The following is an 18,797-nucleotide window of genomic DNA, read 5'->3' on the forward strand; positions in this document are numbered from 1 at the left end:
CATGACGGAGGGCGAATTACTCGCTGTCGATTCGAATGTCGTTACACGTATTGCCATATGCATTGAGGGTGACCGACATCAATTTGAACATTTATTGCATTAATGTGGTCTTTACAGGTAATCACACTGTAACAGCATGTGTTCTCAGAAAGTACATGTATCACATTGGAACAACCGAAACAGAATGTTCAAACGTACCTAGGTTCTGTATTTTAATTTTAAAAACCTACCTGCTACCAACTGTTCATTTAAAATTGTGAGGCATATGTTTGCGACCATTACAGCGCCAACTACCACAAAGCGAAAAAAAGTGGTCCAAGTTAAACATTCATTTTTTTTACGTACTACACGAATATGTAATAAAGAATGGAGGTTACTATTTTTAAAAAACGCGGTTGATATCTGTTTGACCTATGGCAGCGCCATCTGGTTTTCCCCTTCTAGCTAGACAAGTATCGTTCTTTGTAATTTTTTCAGTTCATGCTTATTTCGTAAGTTATTTAGCCCGGTCACTATCAATGGACCACCTTATATATATATATGTGTGTGTGTGTGTGTGTGTGGGTGGGGGGGGGGGCACAAATATTCATCTGTTCGTGTTGATATTTATCAACGCTTGTAAGCAGCTAAAGGTCTGGATTTCATTGAAATTTGATTCTTCGAAAGCTGTAAATCTACCAGTGGTATCTGTTGGGCGGATTGTAGAGGGACAAAAAAGCTTGACTACCGTCATCAGTGGTTTTCTGCCAAAAGAAACGCAGTAACATGAAACTTCCTGGCAGATTAGAACTCTGTGCCGGACAGAGACTCGAACTGGGGACCTTTGCCTTTCAGGGGCAAGTGTTCTACCATCTGAGCTAACCAAGAACGAATCACGACCCGTCCTCACAGCTTCAATTTTGCCAGTACCTCGTCTCCTACCTTCCAAATTTCACAGAAGCTCTTTTGCGATCCTTGCAGAACTAGTATTGCAGGAAGAAAGCTTCGCAGAAGAGCTTCAGCATTGCAGGTATTCATAGGCGCTTGCGGAATGTCTACGGATACCTGTCAGTGAACAAAATCACGGTAAGCCGTTGGGCGAGGCATCTGTGATCATCCCAAAAAAGGCGCGCAAACCTGTCCGACGTCCGCGTGCCGGCCGGTAGGACACAACTGTGACTCCTGCAGGGTTGGAACGTGAGTACACTCTCATTCCGTGATCGGTGGATCACAGACACATCGCTGCTCCACTGGACGTCTGTGTTGTTAGTTCTGACAGACTCGTCCACGAGTGGGGTACTCAAAGGTGAATGCCCAACAGGTTCCTCGCCGCCTAACAGGAGGCCATAAAGACCAACGAAGGAACATCTGTGCATAAATGCTTGCACGTTAAGAGGCTGACCGTGTCAATTTTTTGTGGAACATCGTTATAGCCGATAAAACAAGGGTTCATCATTTCGAACCGGAAACAAAACTGCAATCCATGGAGTGGCGTCACACCAACTCTCCGCCGAAGAAAAAGTTCAAAGAAACACCCTCAGTGGGTAAAGTCATGGCGACTATCTGGGTCTCTGAAGGGCTTGTTCTGCTTTATGTCCTCCCTTGTAGTGCAACTGTCTACTCATAAGTGTATTCTGCTACCATCACGAAACTGAGAAACGACTTCAGCGTGTTCGTCACCATAAAAGTGTGAAAGGTCTCTGCTGAATTCCTTTCATGTTAATTCCTTAAAACTGTTGTCATTTACGGCATGCATTCAACTTCTGAATTTACTGTCGTGTTTCTGACTCCATCTGGGAGGAGACTGAGCAGTGGAACGTGTTACTTTTACACATCATTAAGAACGATCTGTCACACTACTACACTTCAAAGCACAGCTTATATGTAATTCATGTCACACAGTGTCATACAGAACCTACAGCCGCTTTCTTTTATATACTGTATATGATAAGATACTGTCATCCCCCTTTCCTTCTGTGTGAGAGGATGAATGAGCAAATGTATTTCTAGATGCATGCTTGATGGTAGCAGACAAGGCTGTCTGCTAGAGAACAGTAGGACCAACGTCGGAACAGGTAGCTACGCTTTCTAAAAGCAAAGAGGTTTCTATTTTTGGTATGGTCTTGTCCATCCCTTGTCATGTTGGTACAGGAAGCTGCCCCTCTGGTCACTTCCGTTTGTATCTGTGAAGCACCCTCGGTAGGGGCCCAGGCAGTCGGCCCGCAGCGAGCGTCTGAAGTGGTAAGATCTCCGGCTAAGCGCGTCTCTGCTAAGTCTGCAGGACAATGAAATTCTTCAGCCTAACTGAAAATTTAATCACCTTTATTTCAGGTTTAGCTCTAAAATATCTAATGTTATCTTAAAGTGCAAAGCAGTGTAATTCGAGTGTGAACAGAATATCTTCCAGTAGTTGCTTTGTCACTACTTTGTGATGGAAGTGGAACCACGTGTTGATGACCCATAACTCTAACTAAGATCATCAATCTTAAATTAGAATGTGCGTGAGATTATAACGTCTCGTCTTAACAATATTTTTCAATATAGCAACTTTTCTTTATGTTCAACTCACGTGGGGTGTACTTTGTGAGACCAGTACCCCGTGCTTATACAATTGTTCGACCCGTCAGGTTAATAGTAAGACGATAGTAACTAATTCGAGGTTTTTCTTTTGTAAATTGCATTTCGATGTAATTTATTTTAATTATCAAATTTATTGTGGAGCTACACTCTTTGTGTAAACCAACTGGCTCTGAGCAGTATGGGACTCAACTGCTGTCGTCATCAGTCCCCTAGAACTTAGAACTACTTAAACCTAAATAACGAAAGGACATCACACACATCCATGCCCGAGGCAGGATTCGAACCTGCGACCGTAGCAGTCGCACGGCTCCGGACTGCGCGCCTAGAACCGCGAGGCCACCGCGGCCGGCTGTGTAAACCAAGTTGACCACGTGAAGCATGTGGTGTAATCATCAAAGTAGCCCTCAGATATTCTTTTCGGGAAGATTTCACAGAGAGTTAGTATGAATTTAGTATACCAGTGAGTGGTAATTTCATCACAGACAGTATTGCGCTTTGAACCTAACTTCTTTGGGTGAAAATTGTATCGGTTGGATGTGGTAAATTTCCTCTTGCATATGTTTCAACGTCCTTCTTGTGTTATTTTACGATTGCAGTGTTGTATGCAGTCTCCCGATCTTGGCTCCATATTTCATGTGTTCCGTAAGATTACAAACTCACATTTTCACAATCCTAAATAAGGCACCAGTTTAGTTATGAATCAAGTTTAATATGCTGAAATTTTAACGGAACAATGATCAATGTTAAAATCAATGTCCAAATATAAACTGATTTATTTCTTTTTATTTAAATTTTCTTTATATACACTCCTGGAAATGGAAAAAAGAACACATTGACACCGGTGTGTCAGACCCACCATACTTGCTCCGGACACTGCGAGAGGGCTGTACAAGCAATGATCACACGCACGGCACAGCGGACACACCAGGAACCGCGGTGTTGGCTATCGAATGGCGCTCGCAGCGCAGCATTTGTGCACCGCCGCCGTCAGTGTCAGCCAGTTTGCCGTGGCATACTGAGCTCCATCGCAGTCTTTAACACTGGTAGCATGCCGCGACAGCGTGGACGTGAACCGTATGTGCAGTTGACGGACTTTGAGCGAGGGCGTATAGTGGGCATGCGGGAGGCCGGGTGGACGTACCGCCGAATTGCTCAACACGTGGGGCGTGAGGCCTCCACAGTACATCGATGTTGTCGCCAGTGGTCGGCGGAAGGTGCACGTGCCCGTCGACCTGGGACCAGACCACAGCGACGCACGGATGCACGCAGTGCCTTAGGGGACCGCACCGCCACTTCCCAGCAAATTAGGGACACTGTTGCTCCTGGGGTATCGGCGGGGACCATTCGCAACCGTCTCCATGAAGCTGGGCTACGGTCCCGCACACCGTTAGGCCGTCTTCCGCTCACGCCCCAACATCGTGCAGCCCGCCTCCAGTGGTGTCGTGACAGGCGTGAATGGAGGGACGAATGGAGACGTGTCGTCTTCAGCGATGAGAGTCGCTTCTGCCTTGGTGCCAATGATGGTCGTATGCGTGTTTGGCGCCGTGCAGGTGAGCGCCACAATCAGGACTGCATACGACCGAGGCACACAGGGCCAACACCCGGCATCATGGTGTGGGAAGCGATCTCCTACACTGGCCGTACACCTCTGGTGATCGTCGAGGGGACACTGAATAGTGCACGGTACATCCAAACCGTCATCGAACCCATCGTTCTACCATTCCTAGACCGGCAAGGGAACTTGCTGTTCCAACAGCACAATGCACGTCCGCATGTATCCCGTGCCACCCAACGTGCTCTAGAAGGTGTAAGTCAACTACCCTGGCCAGCAAGATCTCCGGATCTGTCCCCCAATGAGCATGTTTGGAACTGGATGAAGCGTCGTCTCACGCGGTCTGCACGTCCAGCACGAACGCTGGTCCAACTGAGGCGCCAGGTGGAAATGGCATGGCAAGCCGTTCCACAGGACTACATCCAGCATCTCTACGATCGTCTCCATGGGAGAATAGCAGCCTGCATTGCTGCGAAAGGTGGATATACACTGTACCAGTGCCGACATTGTGCATGCTCTGTTGCCTGTGTCTATGTGCCTGTGGTTCTGTCAGTGTGATCATGTGATGTATCTGACCCCAGGAATGTGTCAATAAAGTTTCCCCTTCCTGGGACAATGAATTCACGGTGTTCTTGTTTCAATTTCCAGGAGTATATATATATATATATATATATATATATATATATATATATATATATATATATATATATATATTATATCACCGGTTGTCGTAAGATTATTAAAATATTATAATTAATGTAAGTTGGTTGGGAATATGGTAAGCTAGACTGGATACCTGGTGAAACACTTGCTCAGTAATGCAAGGTTAACTTCCCTAGATAACTCACAGCTTTTAACCCGCTTTTATTGTCTTGAATATCAGCACCGCTTTCAGAACAACTTAATGTATCAACATTACAAGTACAAACGAAAGTCTTCTTCTCCGTGATAACACAAGGCCACACACGAGACTGCTTATTCGAGAGAAGCTCATGAAACTTCATTGGACTGTTCTTCCTCTTCGGAGATTACGTAGAAAGGAATCCTGAACAAAACAGACCTGCTTTTAGGAATAATGTGTTGCATTACTTATTGAAAACCCCTCGTATATTGTTGTTACAGCCTTCGGGCTGAAGACTGGTTCCATGCAGCTCTCCAGACTACTCTGCCGTGTACGAGCCTTCTCATTTCCCAGTAAATGCCGCAAACTGTAGTGTCGCGGAATAGTAAAGAGTTGGAAACGTGGAATATTGTCAAAGTTTCGCTGCCTATGGCGAGAGCCAGAGGCAGCACGCTAGCCAAGAGGTAGGAGGATTGCACATATATCGGAATGTGTCGCCATGCAGGGGCAATGGCCTGGTTACACACAACAGGTGAGAGAGAATTGCTTAACATGCGGGCTTGTGTTAGACGGAGACTATTGTAAGACAGAGGTATAGCGTCAGCTGTACTACATTTCACAGCTTCGCGTAAGTGTGCCGTAACAACACGTAACTCTGTCGCAAGAACACTTAAGGGACGAGTACGACAGATGAATCGGCAGTATAAGTGGAACGAATGCGTTCATTACAAACGAGCATGAAGTCAGGACGTCGCTCGTGCTTCCTTTAAATACGCCAGCTTTGATAGCAACAAGGCACTCGCAGTTATTTGCAGTTAGATGTGTACTGGGTCGCTGCGTACCGCTGAGCTCGGTGATCGACATGTTAACCTTTATTAAGGAGATGTTGCAGTAAGGGCGGCCCATCCAGCAGCAGACGTGAGGGGACAGTACCAGCTCTGGTCCTCTCTACTGCCGCTGCCAATCATCGACCCAGGAATAGCAGACATCGCGGCAGTCTCGCTCGCCGCCAGTGCTGAGCACATCAGCGAGCCGTCGTCGAGATCGTGCGGGGCCCAGGCCCTGTGCATCCGCCGTCACAACCGGGTGAGCCGACGATGCTGGGGGACTGCAGCCCGATCCGCCCGTCCACCGCGGACGAGCCACCAGGAGGAGAACGCCTCTCGTGCCGACAGCGCCGGGACTCCAACCCGGAGCCTCTTGTTGTTCGCCGCCGAGCCGACCGGCCAGCCGGACGCCGTCATCCACGCGTGCCCGAAGTAAGGGCCTTCCTCCGCTGCGTCAAGGCACGCGGCGCTGCGCTAGCAAGATGGTGCGACCAGGAGCTGGTGTCATCGCTCCGAGTCAGCGAGGACTCAGGGAAGGTCGTTGGTATCACCAAGCTCAGCCAGCCTGTGTACGCGGGCCACATTGTACTCGGCAGGAATAAATGTTTCTTTGGCGTTTCTGAGGCGTCCACAGTCATTCCCTAGCATCCTGACAACTGGAGAGGTCACCGCTTGGCCTCCAGTCCACCGTAGGCCACCGGGTCCACCTGGGCACCTACGCTACATCAGTCTCAACCTGGTGACACTAGTGAAACTTTCGTGTCCTAAAATCCGTCCCTTCCCCCTTCGGACATGTCTGAAAGAACAGATACCATTGGCGATCTTACAGCTCTCGAAGAAACAATGAAATCCAGACCATTAGCTGCTTACAAGCGTTGATAAGTATCAGTGGGGACAGTTGAAAATGTGTGCCCCGACTGGGACTCGAACCCGGGATCTCCTGCTTACATGGCAGACGCTGTATCTAACTGAGCCATCGAGGGCACAGAGGACAGTGTGACTGCAAGGATTTATCCCTCGCACGCTCCCCGTAAGGCCCACATTTCCAACTTACTGTCCACATACTACATTTGTTGTGCCCTGCCCATTATACCCGTTATCAATATTCCGACTACCGTAAGAGTTTGAGCGATGTGAGTGCATCCACTGAACAAGATCATGGCCGGTAAGCCTCATCTATATGAAGATGGTATCTGTTCTTTTGGACGTGTCCAAGTAATGAGTATAGTGGGCAGGGGCGCTACAAATGTAATGTAAGTTGGAAGTGTGGGTCTCACAGGGAGCATGCCAGACACACTATCCTGTGTGTCCTCGGAGGCTCAGTCGGATACAGGTCTCCCATGTAAGCAGGAGATCCGGGTTCGAGTCCTGGTCAGGGCACAAATTTTCATCCGTCCCTGTTGATATTTATTAACGCCTGTAAGCAGCTAATGGTCTGGATTTCAAATGGCTCTGAGCACTATGGGACTTAACATCTGAGGTCATCAGTCCCCTAGAACTTAGAACTACTCAAACCTAATTAAACTAAGGACATCACACACATCCATGCCCGTGGCAGGATTCGAACCTGCGACCGTAGTAGCAGCGCGGTTCCGAACTGAAGTGCTAAGAACCGCTCGGCCACAGCGGCCGGCGGTCTGGGTTTCATTGTAATTTCATTCAGCACTTGTTTTGGTCAAGTTGTGCCGTAATTTTCTTTTTTGCTCAATTGGATTCTGTACTTCTTCGTCACATAGTTGATCTGTCCATTTAATCTTCAGCATTCCCCTGTAACATCCTATCCTTTATCTCATGTATTGACGGTCACGGATCCTGAACATCATGTGCCGACTTTCCTCTGTTCCCCCATAGATGGCGATGCTGTGTACTTTGGATCCAGTTTTCATGGACCCCCAGCTAGTGAAGTTGCTTTTGCAGTTCATACTATCACTTCCTTGATCATCCAATTGGAGGCATTCCATCAGATTTTCCCATTAGCATTCCTTTCTAATGGCACGTTTCTGATCTGCTGAAAATGTCACCTAATAGGCTTTAATTTCATTGCATAATGTTCTCTTGTTTCATCAGGCCGAGCATCTGGTTCCTTCTTTGTCTCCATGTGTTCTCTCTGTGGATTGATCCAAAGATCTTTCTCATGATTTTCTGTTCAAAGGTCAGTAGGTTCTCTTTATCTTTTTTGTGGTACTTAGCGTTTCTGTCCCATATAACAACACTGGCACTATCACTGCAATACAGGCTTTACATTTGATCTTAACAGCAGATTTTTGGATGACATACATGGAAGAAACCTGGAGATACTAAAAGGTATCAGATAGATTATATAATGGTAAGACAGAGATTTAGGAATCAGGTTTTAAATTTTAGGACATTTCCAGGGGCAGATGTGGACTCTGACCACAATCTATTGGTTATGACCTGTAGGTTAAAACTGTAGAAACTGCAAAAAGGTGGGAATATAAGGACATGGGATCTGGATAAGCTGAAAGAACCAGAGGTTGTACAGAGTTTCAAGGAGAGCATAAGGGAACAATTGACAGGAATGGTGGAAAGAAACACAGTAGAAGAAGAATGGGTAGCTCTGAGGGATGAAGTAGTGAAGGCAGCAGAGGATAAAGTAGGTAAAAAGACGAGGGCTGCTAGAAATCCTTGGATAACAGAAGAAATATTGAATTTAATTAATGAAAGGAGAAAATATAAAAATGCAGTAAATGAAGCAGGCAAAAAGGAATACAAACGTCTCAAAAAGGAGATCGACAGGAAGTGCAAAATGGCTAAGCAGGGATGGCTAGAGGACAAATGAAGGATGTAGAAGCTTATCTCACTAGGGGTAAGATAGATACTGCCTACAGGAAAATTAAAGAGACCTTTGGAGAGAAGAGAACCACATGTATGAATATCAAGAGCTCAGATGGCAACCCAGTTCCAAGCAAAGAAGGGAAGGCAGAAAGGTGGAAGGAGTATATAGAAGGTTTACACAAGGGTGATGTACTTGAGGACAATATTATGGAAATGGAAGAGGATGTAGATGATGACGAAATGGGAGATAAGATACTGCGTGAAGAGTTTGACAGAGCACTGAAAGACCTGAGTCGAAACAAGGCCCCCGGAGTAGACAACATTCCATTAGGACTACTGACGGCCTTGGGAGAGCCAGTCATGACAAAACTCTACCAGCTGGTGAGCAAGATGTATGAGACAGGCGAAATACCCTCAGACTTCAAGAAGAATATTATAATTCCAATCCCAAAGAAAGAAGGTGCTGACAGATGTGAAAATTACCGAACTATCAGTTTAATAAGTCACATCTGCAAAATACTAACGTGAATTCTTTACAGACGAATGGAAAAACTGGTAGAATGTTGAAGATTAGATGGGTAGATCACATAACTAACGATGAGGTATTGAATAGAATTGGGGAGAAGAGGAGCTTGTGGCACAACTTGACTAGAAGAAGGGATCGGTTGGTAGGACATATTTTGAGGCATCAAGGGATCACAAATTTAGCATTGGAGGGCAGCGTGGAGGGTAAAAATCGTAGAGGGAGACCAAGAGATGAATACATTAAGCAGATTCAGAAGGATGTAGGTTGCAATAGGTACTGGGAGATGAAGCAGTTTGCACAGGATAGAGTAGCATGGAGAACTCCATCAAACCAGTCTCAGGACTGAAGACAACAACAACAACAATGTCTTTTTCAGACACAAATAAGTTTTAGACCCATTGACTATACGTTGAGTCGTTTCTTGTTCTTAGGTTATTATGCTCGTTGCACCGCCTGCCAGGGTAGCCCAAAAATTTTACGCTCTGGTTATACTCCGTATTCCAACTAGCAATACGGCATTGTTAGGGGGCTCCTCTGGGTACTTCTCTCATTTCAGTCTTCTCCAAATTAGTCCTGAGTCCATCTTACTGGCACACTTCGCTAAGTCCTGTTACACCAACTTTCGAAAACTATATTATTGTCTGTATTGCTTACCGTCACAATAATACTTCCGTAAAAGGCTACACTCCAGACAAATATCTTCAGAAAAGACTTACTAACATTTAAATTTATTGATCAAGGGAATGACGAAGTTGTCTGCTCGTGGGCATTGAAATTAATCGATGGGTAAGCTTGAAAAAAATGTGCTAACGGCCGCATTGACCGCCTCGGCTATCCGGACACATTCCCTAACTGAGCCAGAGTCCCAACTTATCCACAAACTACTGACGTAGGACCCCTGACCATTACACTCACTACACGTAGTGATTGCTGATTCCCTTAGGAGTTCGAGCATTCTTGTGCATGAGTACAGACAAAGATCATTGGCCATATCGCCCTAGTTGTGTGGATAAGTTGGAAATTTTGGTGGCTGAGGATCGATGTCCGGATAGCTGAGGCAGTCAATGACGACTGTTTGCGAGTACCAGAAATTCTGGGTTCGTCCCGACCAGCACAAATTTTCAACTTTCCCCATTGATTAATTTCAATGCCCACTAACAGTCAATGTCGTTATTCCTTTGATCAGTTGTCATGTAAGGGTGCAGGATCAATTCTGGGGTCTGTCCGAAAGAACAGACAGCACTGTGACATGCACGAAAGTTTGTAGGAGTGTTTGCACATCAGAAAGAAGATGTCTATTCAAATTTCGCGTCAACAGCGTATGGTTGGCGCTAGCAGTTGATGTTAGTCAAGAATACCTTTAAGATGACAAAGACGACATTATCAACATCTTGAGAGAAGACAAGTTACTCTCTCACCTATTTTCCACATACAGAAAATCGTTAATGATTTATTACAATCTGACACACCTTGTGCGAGTCTCTAGAAAATTAACAGCCTGAGCAGATGTTGATGGAGCCTGGTAGGGAGCTAAAAGCATGAGGTATTTTTATGGTTCTTAGCTCGTCGAAACGGCTTGTTCGGAGTTGAAAGCAATTGGCGGTGAGCCGATCCCTCAGTAAATCTTGCCGGACAGGCCCACTGCTGCACAGGGCAGTCAGGGGAGCCACTCACTGAGATGGATCTCCAGCAGAACAATGCCACAATACCTGCCATGGTGCCAGATGAAGCGTGGGCTGGGGGCGATGTTTAGAAGGATCGTGTCTACACAGTGGAGTCGTAAGCCGGGCATTGTGTGCAGAGCCACGCATAATAAAAATTCACAAGTTTTTGTGTTTGCCGATACTGCAAATACGTCTGTGAACCGTTTCCATTGGCTGCCTCGCTAGTATAACAAACTCCGGCATCTGAGAAACGTTTTTGAGATAGAATCCTTATTGCACCTCATAGCTAGAACTAACAAGCTCCAAGGCAGAGGCGATTTAGATAAAGACTTTTAAAATTGTATCTGTTTGTTTGTTGCCATGGGAAGAGACACAACAGTAATTGGCGGTTTCCTTTTTTTTTCAGAGATGCAGGTTTCTTAATTATTGCCCTGATTCGACATGAGTTTGTGCTGTCGTGTGGGAGAAGCTTTAGCGCCTCTACAGCCCTGTGATTGGCTCAAGACGGGGTGAAGGCGGTGTCTTTCGCGCACTTTGCGGGAAAACGGACTTCATTCTTGAGAGCTGCGAAGCACTTGGGTTCGAGACTTTGGTCTGATAAGGACTTCTAGTCGAGGCTCTGGCATGTGTGTTTGGTACTTGGATCAGTCCTGAAACTGACTTCACGTGTGAGTAGTTTAGACTGAGGAGCCTGTGGTTCTTACTGTTAGGAAAGTTTATTAGCAATTCAAGTCTGTCTAAAAGGTAGATGGTATCGACATTGGATTACTTGTACAGTACTTCCAAGGGGACTAGATTCATTATAACACTGTAGTTCGATTCTGTAAAGAATCAGGAGGGGGTGTTTTCCAGTTTGTGCTATTGCCTTGCGAACATATTCGCTATTATAACAGAAAAAATGATGATGATGATGATGATGATGATTGATTATGCCTTTCAGCGTTCAGTCTGGAGCATAGCCCCCTTATAAAATTCCTCCATGATCCCCTATTCAGTGCTAACATTGGAGCCTCTTCTGATGTTAAACCTATTACTTCAAAATCATTCTTAACTGAATCCAGGTTCCTTCTCCTTGGTCTACACCGACTCCTCCTACCCTCTACTGCTCAACCCATGAGGCCCTTGGGTAACCTTGCTTCTCCCATGCGTGTAACATGACCTCGCCATCTAAGCCTCTTCGCCCTGACTGCTGCATCTATAGAGTTCATTCCCTGTTTTCCTTTGATTTCCTCATTGTGGACACCCTCCTGCCATTGTTCCCATCTACTAGTACCTGCAATCATCCTAGCTACTTTCATATCCGTAACCTCAACCTTATTGACAAGGTAACCTGAATCCAACCAGGTTTCGCTGCCATACAACAAAGTTGGTCGAATGATTGAACGGTGCACAGGTAACTTAGTCTTGGTACTGACTTCCTTCTTGCAGAAGAGAGTGGACCGTACCTGAGCGCTCACTGCATTAGCTTTGCTACACCTCGCTTACAGTTCTTTCACTATGTTGCCATCCTGTGAGAATATGCATCCACCTGTTCTAACTTTGTTCCTCCTATTTGGCACTCAATCCGTTTATATTTCTTTCCCACTGACATTACTTTCCCTTGGAGATGCTAATCTTCATAACATAGTCCTTACATTTCTGATCTAGCTCTGAAATTTTACTTTGCAAACTTTCCATCGAATCTGCCATCACAACTAAGTCATCCGCATATGCGAGACTGCTTATTTTGTGTTCACATATCTTAATCTTACCCAGCGAGTCTATTGTTTTCAACATATGATCCATAAATAATATGAACAATAGTGGAGACAGGTTGCAGCCTTGTCTTACCTCTAAAACTACTCTGAACCATGAACTCAATTTCCCGTCAACTCTAACTGCTGCCTGACTATCCATGTAAAGACCTTCAATTGCTTGCAAAAGTTTCCCTCCTATTGCATGATCTCGTAGAACAGACAATATCTTCTTCCTAGGAACCCGGTCATATGCCTTTTCTAGATCTACAGGATGTTACAAAAAGGTACGGCCAAACTTTCAGGAAACATTCCTCACACACAAAGAAAGAAAATATGTTACGTGGACATGTGTCCGGAAACGCTTACTTTCCATGTTAGAGCTCATTTTATTACTTCTCTTCAAATCACATTAATCATGGAAAGGAAACACACAGGAACAGAACGAACCAGCGTGACTTCAAACACTTTGTTACAGGAAATGTTCAAAATGTCCTCCGTTAGCGAGGATACATGGATCCACCCTCCGTCGCATGGAATCCCTGATGCGCTGATGCAGCCCTGGAGAATGGCGTATTGTATCACAGCCGTCCACAATACGAGCACGAAGAGTCCCTACATTTGGTACCGGGTTTGCGTAGACAAGAAATTTAAAATGCCCCCATAAATGAAAGTCAAGAGAGTTTAGGTCAGGAGAGCGTGGAGGCCATAGAATTGGTCCGCCTCTACCAATCCATCGGACACCGAATCTGTTGTTGAGAAGCATACGAACACTTCGACTGACATGTGCAGGAGCTCCATCGTGCATGATGTGTTGTACTTGCAAAGGCACATGTTCTAGCAGCACAGGTAGAGTATCCCGTATTAAATCATGATAACGTGCTCCATGGAGCGTAGGTGGAAGAACATGGGGCCCAATCAAGACATCATCAACAATGCCTGCCCAAACGTTCACAGAAAATCTGTGTTGATGACGTGATTGCACAATTGCGTGCGGATTCTCGTCAGCCCACACATGTTGATTGTGAAAATTTACAATTAGATCACGTTGGAATGAAGCCTCATCCGTAAAGAGAACATTTGCACTGAAATGAGGATTGACACATTGTTGGATGAACCATTCGCAGAAGTGTACCCGTGGAGGCCAGTCAGCTGCTGATAGTGCCTGCACACGCTGTACATGGTACGGAAACAACTGGTTCTCCCGTAGCACTCTCCATACAGTGACGTGGTCAGCATTACCTTGTACAGCAGAAACTTCTCTGACGCTGACATTAGGGTTATCGTCGACTGCACGAAGAATTGCCTCGTACATTGCAGGTGTCCTCGTCGTTCTATGTCTTCCCCAGTCGCGAGTCATAGGCTGGAATGATCCGTGCTCACTAAGAAGCCGATCAATTGCTTCGAATGTCTTCCTGTCGGGACACTTTCGTTCTGGAAATCTGCCTCGATACAAACGTACCGCGCCACGGCTATTGCCCCGTGCTAATCCGTACATCAAATGGGCATCTGCCAACTCCGCGTTTGTAATAATTGCACTGTCTGCAAAACCACGTTCGTTAAGAACACTAACCTGTTGATGCTACGTACTGATGTGCTTGATGCTAGTACTGTAGAGCAATGAGTCGCATGTCAACACAAGCACCGAAGTCAACATTACCTTCCTTCAATTGGGTTAACTGGCGGTGAATCGAGGAAGTACAGTGCATACTGACGAAACTAAAATGAGCTCTAAAATGGAAATTAAGCGTTTCCGGACACGTCCACATAACATCTTTTCTTTATTTGTGTGTGAGGAATGTTTCCTGAAAGTTTGGCCGTACCTTTTTCTAACACCCTGTATAAAGCACTTCTCCATTATTTGCTGTTAGCTAAAGATCTAGTCGTGACAACCTCTAGGAGGCCTAAACCCATATTGATTTTCCTCCAATTTGTCCTCAACCAATACTCGCACTTTTCTTTCAACAATACCTGAGAAGATCTTACCCACAACGCTGATTAAAGAGATACCTCTGTAGTTGTACTATATTTTCTGTTTCATTTCTAGTTATGTTTCTAGATTTTATCTGTGTAGGTAAGTGATATAAAGAGAATACGAAACACCAGAAAATTACTAGTTCCCAACTGCTATGGGAAAGCCTTTGAAACGGAGCCAGTCCCGCAGAGGGCAAATCTCGCGACCGGAGCATTCGTCTTGTCAGGCTCGGTTATTTGTAATCAGAATTCGCCTGAATTTGCAGCGACGCGTAGCATTTAAGCGGCGAGTTATTTAAACTGTCCGTGCGAAAGAGTGACGCTCTTTCTCGCCGCGACTTGCATTTCTAGTGGGGCAGATCGTTGTGCGTGCCCCTGGCCCCACCAGACCGCGTCCACGGCGCCTATCGATTGGATAACAGCGCGCACGCGCGGGTTTCTACGCCAGCGACGGCGGCGCCGCGCGGCGGTCCGGTTCCGAAACTGCAGCTCCCTCGCAAGCGCGGAGCGAGCAAACTTCAGTTGTCGCCTGACTTCCGCGCAAAGAGCACGTAATCGAGAACAGAAGTATCGTTTGCGAGCGATAGAAGCACATTTGATTACAGAAGGCAGGCGCTTACAAGAGCACGCTACTGCCGTCGCTTTTCCGTCGCTCCGGTGAGTAGCCTTCTAACTTTGCCAATCGAACATGACCTCCGGGTATTGGATATTTACTTTTGTGGTGCGCGCTCCACGAAACAGAACAAATCCGCACAGCTGGAACAGGACGTAATAATTTCACGCCCACGTACAACTTTATCACTCAAATAGAGTCCTTATTTACTGACGAAATAATTTAGAAACAATGTTAAACCAAGTCCCGAAGAGTAAAAGAGAAAGATCTGAACAATTGTGTTTCTTTGGCAGTTTATCGCTATAATCTACACTTGTTGCCAAGTTTAAATTTTTGAGAACTAAGTAGTACAATACTTGACACAACTTTTTTTTTTGTTTATGCTGTTAGTCCAAATCTCTTGACACTTCTGTCGGTGCAGTCCACACTTACTGTTTGGTTTAGATTTGGAAAATGAGGTACATTATTTTTTCCTACAAGATTATTGTTGGGTGTATGCTGTATATTAGAATGAGAATTACCATCCACCTGTGAAGGAGTGTTGTCTTCGCGGTGTGCGTTCTGCTGAACAGCACAAATCCAGACACCTGGAATTACTAAAAACTGAAAGTATCGGCACTACTAATACAAGCGATAGCGTCACGCCCACTTACAGCTTTTTCGATCAACTGAAGTTCTTATTTACCAAAGAAACTATTTTGTAACAAATTTAAAAGAACCCTCGTAAAATGACACATGGAGCAATGCAAAATACATAGGCTGTTCAGTTTCATCTTGTTAAGAATTTCGTTGGTGTGGTGTGTACATGTATTGTATGGTTAAGATTGTTGAGAATCAGGTACTATAATACTTTTTACAAAAACATTTTGTGTTTATTGTAAATGTTTGAATGAGCTGATCTACGCTGACAATGAACGAATTTCTATTACAGCTATGGTTACCGTATTTCGAAGTGAAAAAACCCGGCGTATTACAGACAATCTTTATGCGAACCCTAATGGCTTACCTTTTTAGGAAAGCATATTTCTCGTTTCCTCGAACCTTCTTAACTAACTCTTTCTTGAATTTGATGTTATCATAGTACAGTCCACAGTACCTGGTCTCCCACCATGTAATATAGAGGAGAAACACCTGGAAGTAAATAAACTTGAGACGATTCTAGTAATTAGCTATTCATAAGATATCAATTTGCAGATTTTGCATGTGTTGTTTTCTTGTACATAATTATATTCATTTATACTACCTCCATACCTACCTATTTATATCTATCTTTCCTCTCTCTTTGTCCATTTCTTCCTCTCTCTCTCTCTTCATCTACTCCTTCATCCTTTCTCTGCCCATCTCATCTCCTCCTTTCTCCAGCTCTTTCGTCTCCTTCTCTCTGTCTACCTCCTCCATCCTCCATCCTTTGCTCATCTCCTCCTGCTTCTCCACCCCTCTTTGTCCATCTCCTCCTCTTACATTTCTCTGTCCATCTCCTCCTCTCCCCCCCCCCCCTTTCTGTTCCCTCATATCTCCTGAACTGTGCATCATACAGTGTGCAGTTTTGCAGGTACATTCAGCAGCATATGTGGACACTGTCTGCTAAATGTGTTGCAAATAGAGTTCGTACCAAAGAGGCAAGAAATGTAAACGTCGTAATTTTATGCCTGATGCGGCAGTTTTACTGCATGAGCAACAAAAATGTAGTAAGCGACAACCTTTTTTCTTTTGGTCATTTTGAGGAGGATATCAGCGAGAAAAAGTTTCGTAAAGATTTGTAATTATATTTAAAGTTCGTTGTAAGTCACTCAGTTCTCTCGCTCTCAAATAATGCATAGTAGATAGACCTATAGCTCATGCAATGTATACATTATGCAACAAGTAGTGTGGTAGTATGCAATAAACACATTGAATATTGTATAATAATTGTATTCATTATTCTGAATCGTATCGAGTAGCACATGTTAACCAAGAAAAGCATTTTCACCAATATAATAAAGTTCAAAAGTCAGGGTCATTAGCTGTCTCAAAGAGTAAATATCTTCCCATTATTCCCGTAATATTCTTCAAATCAGTAAGTATCTTGTACTACACACTTTCTAAAGTAGCCTGTATTCTTTCTCAGGGCTCAAGCTATTTCTTTACTAAATTACATCGAAATCGATTCAGTAATGATAATTTCTAACGTCCTGCATGATGCGGCAGTTTTCACACATTTTAGTGTTTGTGACATCATATATCCTGAACTATTTGCCGTACATAGATATAGTCCTGCGGGTACAATCAGTGGTCACCATTGTCTGCAGAATGCGTCGCGAATACAGTTAGTAGTAAAGAAGTAATAAATTAAAACGTCACACCTGTTGCGAAAATGAACAGCGAAAATGTAGTAAGGGCGAAACTTTTTCCTTTGATCATTATGTGGGGGATAGCAGCGATAGTACGTTTCGTAAAGATTTGTAAGTATTTATAAAGTTTGTTGCAAGTCACAAATTGCCCTCGTTTTCAAATACTGGATAAACAAATTCTGCGCATTCGCGCGTTGTGGTCTACAGTATCTTTTTTTTTTTTTTAATCTCCAACAACGGTCCTCTGATAGGTAGATGGTTGTTACCCTCACAGCGATTTTTTCCAGACAGTAAGTGATATGCGTACCAGATTTGGTTGAAATCGGTCCTGTGGTTTCGGAAGAGACGTGGAACCGACCTACATCCATAGATCCATACATTTCTATAGTATGTACGATTTTTTTTTCGTGTTGCGATTTTGATGAAATATGACCTCTACAGCGCTCCTAGCTTCGCTGAAGTTATCAGTGAAAACCCAATAAAAATTCGTTTGATAGGTTTGGGGATAAGCGTGTTGAGACAGACAGACAAGAAAGTTTCAGTAAACTTTAAAGCACGGTATCTTTTTTTGTGATCTAATTTAGAGGAACTTAAAGTCTTTACGATGCTCCAAACTATTCTCAGATCACCTGCGTAAATATCATGAAATTAGTCTAGTAGTTTTTGACGACTATTGTGTTAAAAGACAAAGAAGACAGACACGGTTGCTTTACAGTTTTTTTTATTAGTATAAATTTGAAACTTACCTGTACATCAAGCATTCTGCATCATGCACAATTCTTCCTTTCCGCAGAAATGGGAATCCACTCAGGTAATTGCCCCCTAGATTTGCTTTTACAGTTACCTTCAGTCATATTTGAAACGCTCTTTACATCACAGCAGCTATTATCAACGTTGCGGCCGCAAGCACGGACATCTCGAAGCGTGGCCGGCCAACTACAGAGCAACCAAACTGAAGATCGAGACGGAGTGCCACGACAGTCGACGATCGCCAGAAATGTTGAAAAACTGTTTTAATCTCTCCGCATTTGTGCCTAGTCTCTATCTCACGCCACCAGATCACATTTGACATCATAAAACAAAAATTTGAAATGAAAGTCCAAAAATCGGGTTCTTCTTACCGTTTCACAGCTTTTTTAGGTCTACAACTTTGCTTCCGCCGTTTTGCAATATACGGCAGTAGCGGCAAATGGGGCTCGGGTGATTCGTCGTAGGTGTTATACAATAAACTGAGGCGTCTGTAAACATAATGCCATAAAAATATTAGTAGATTTGTGATTGCATCATAAGGTTATTCTCGATTAAGTACGTCAACTTACGTACCCATTTCTCACCATTTGCGGAAGTTTTAATCTTCTGCTTTAAGATGAAGAAATCTGCGG

General features: G+C 44.4%; 1 protein-coding gene across 2 annotated transcripts in view; it reads left to right on the forward strand.

The window, feature by feature from the left end:
• Positions 1–14,961: 14,961 nt before the first annotated feature.
• The window catches only part of LOC126291839 (uncharacterized), a 501,394-nt gene continuing 497,558 nt past the window's right edge, over positions 14,962–18,797 (forward strand). Inside the window, exon 1 of one of the 2 annotated variants that reach the window (XM_049985553.1) lies at positions 14,962–15,129. The gene's annotated coding sequence lies outside the window, so the exon portion shown is untranslated. The remainder of the gene's footprint in view (positions 15,130–18,797) is intronic. The other variant, XM_049985554.1, reaches the window with a different exon arrangement.

This window comes from Schistocerca gregaria, chromosome 9, assembly GCF_023897955.1.
Source record: "Schistocerca gregaria isolate iqSchGreg1 chromosome 9, iqSchGreg1.2, whole genome shotgun sequence".
Lineage (NCBI taxonomy): Eukaryota > Metazoa > Arthropoda > Insecta > Orthoptera > Acrididae > Schistocerca > Schistocerca gregaria.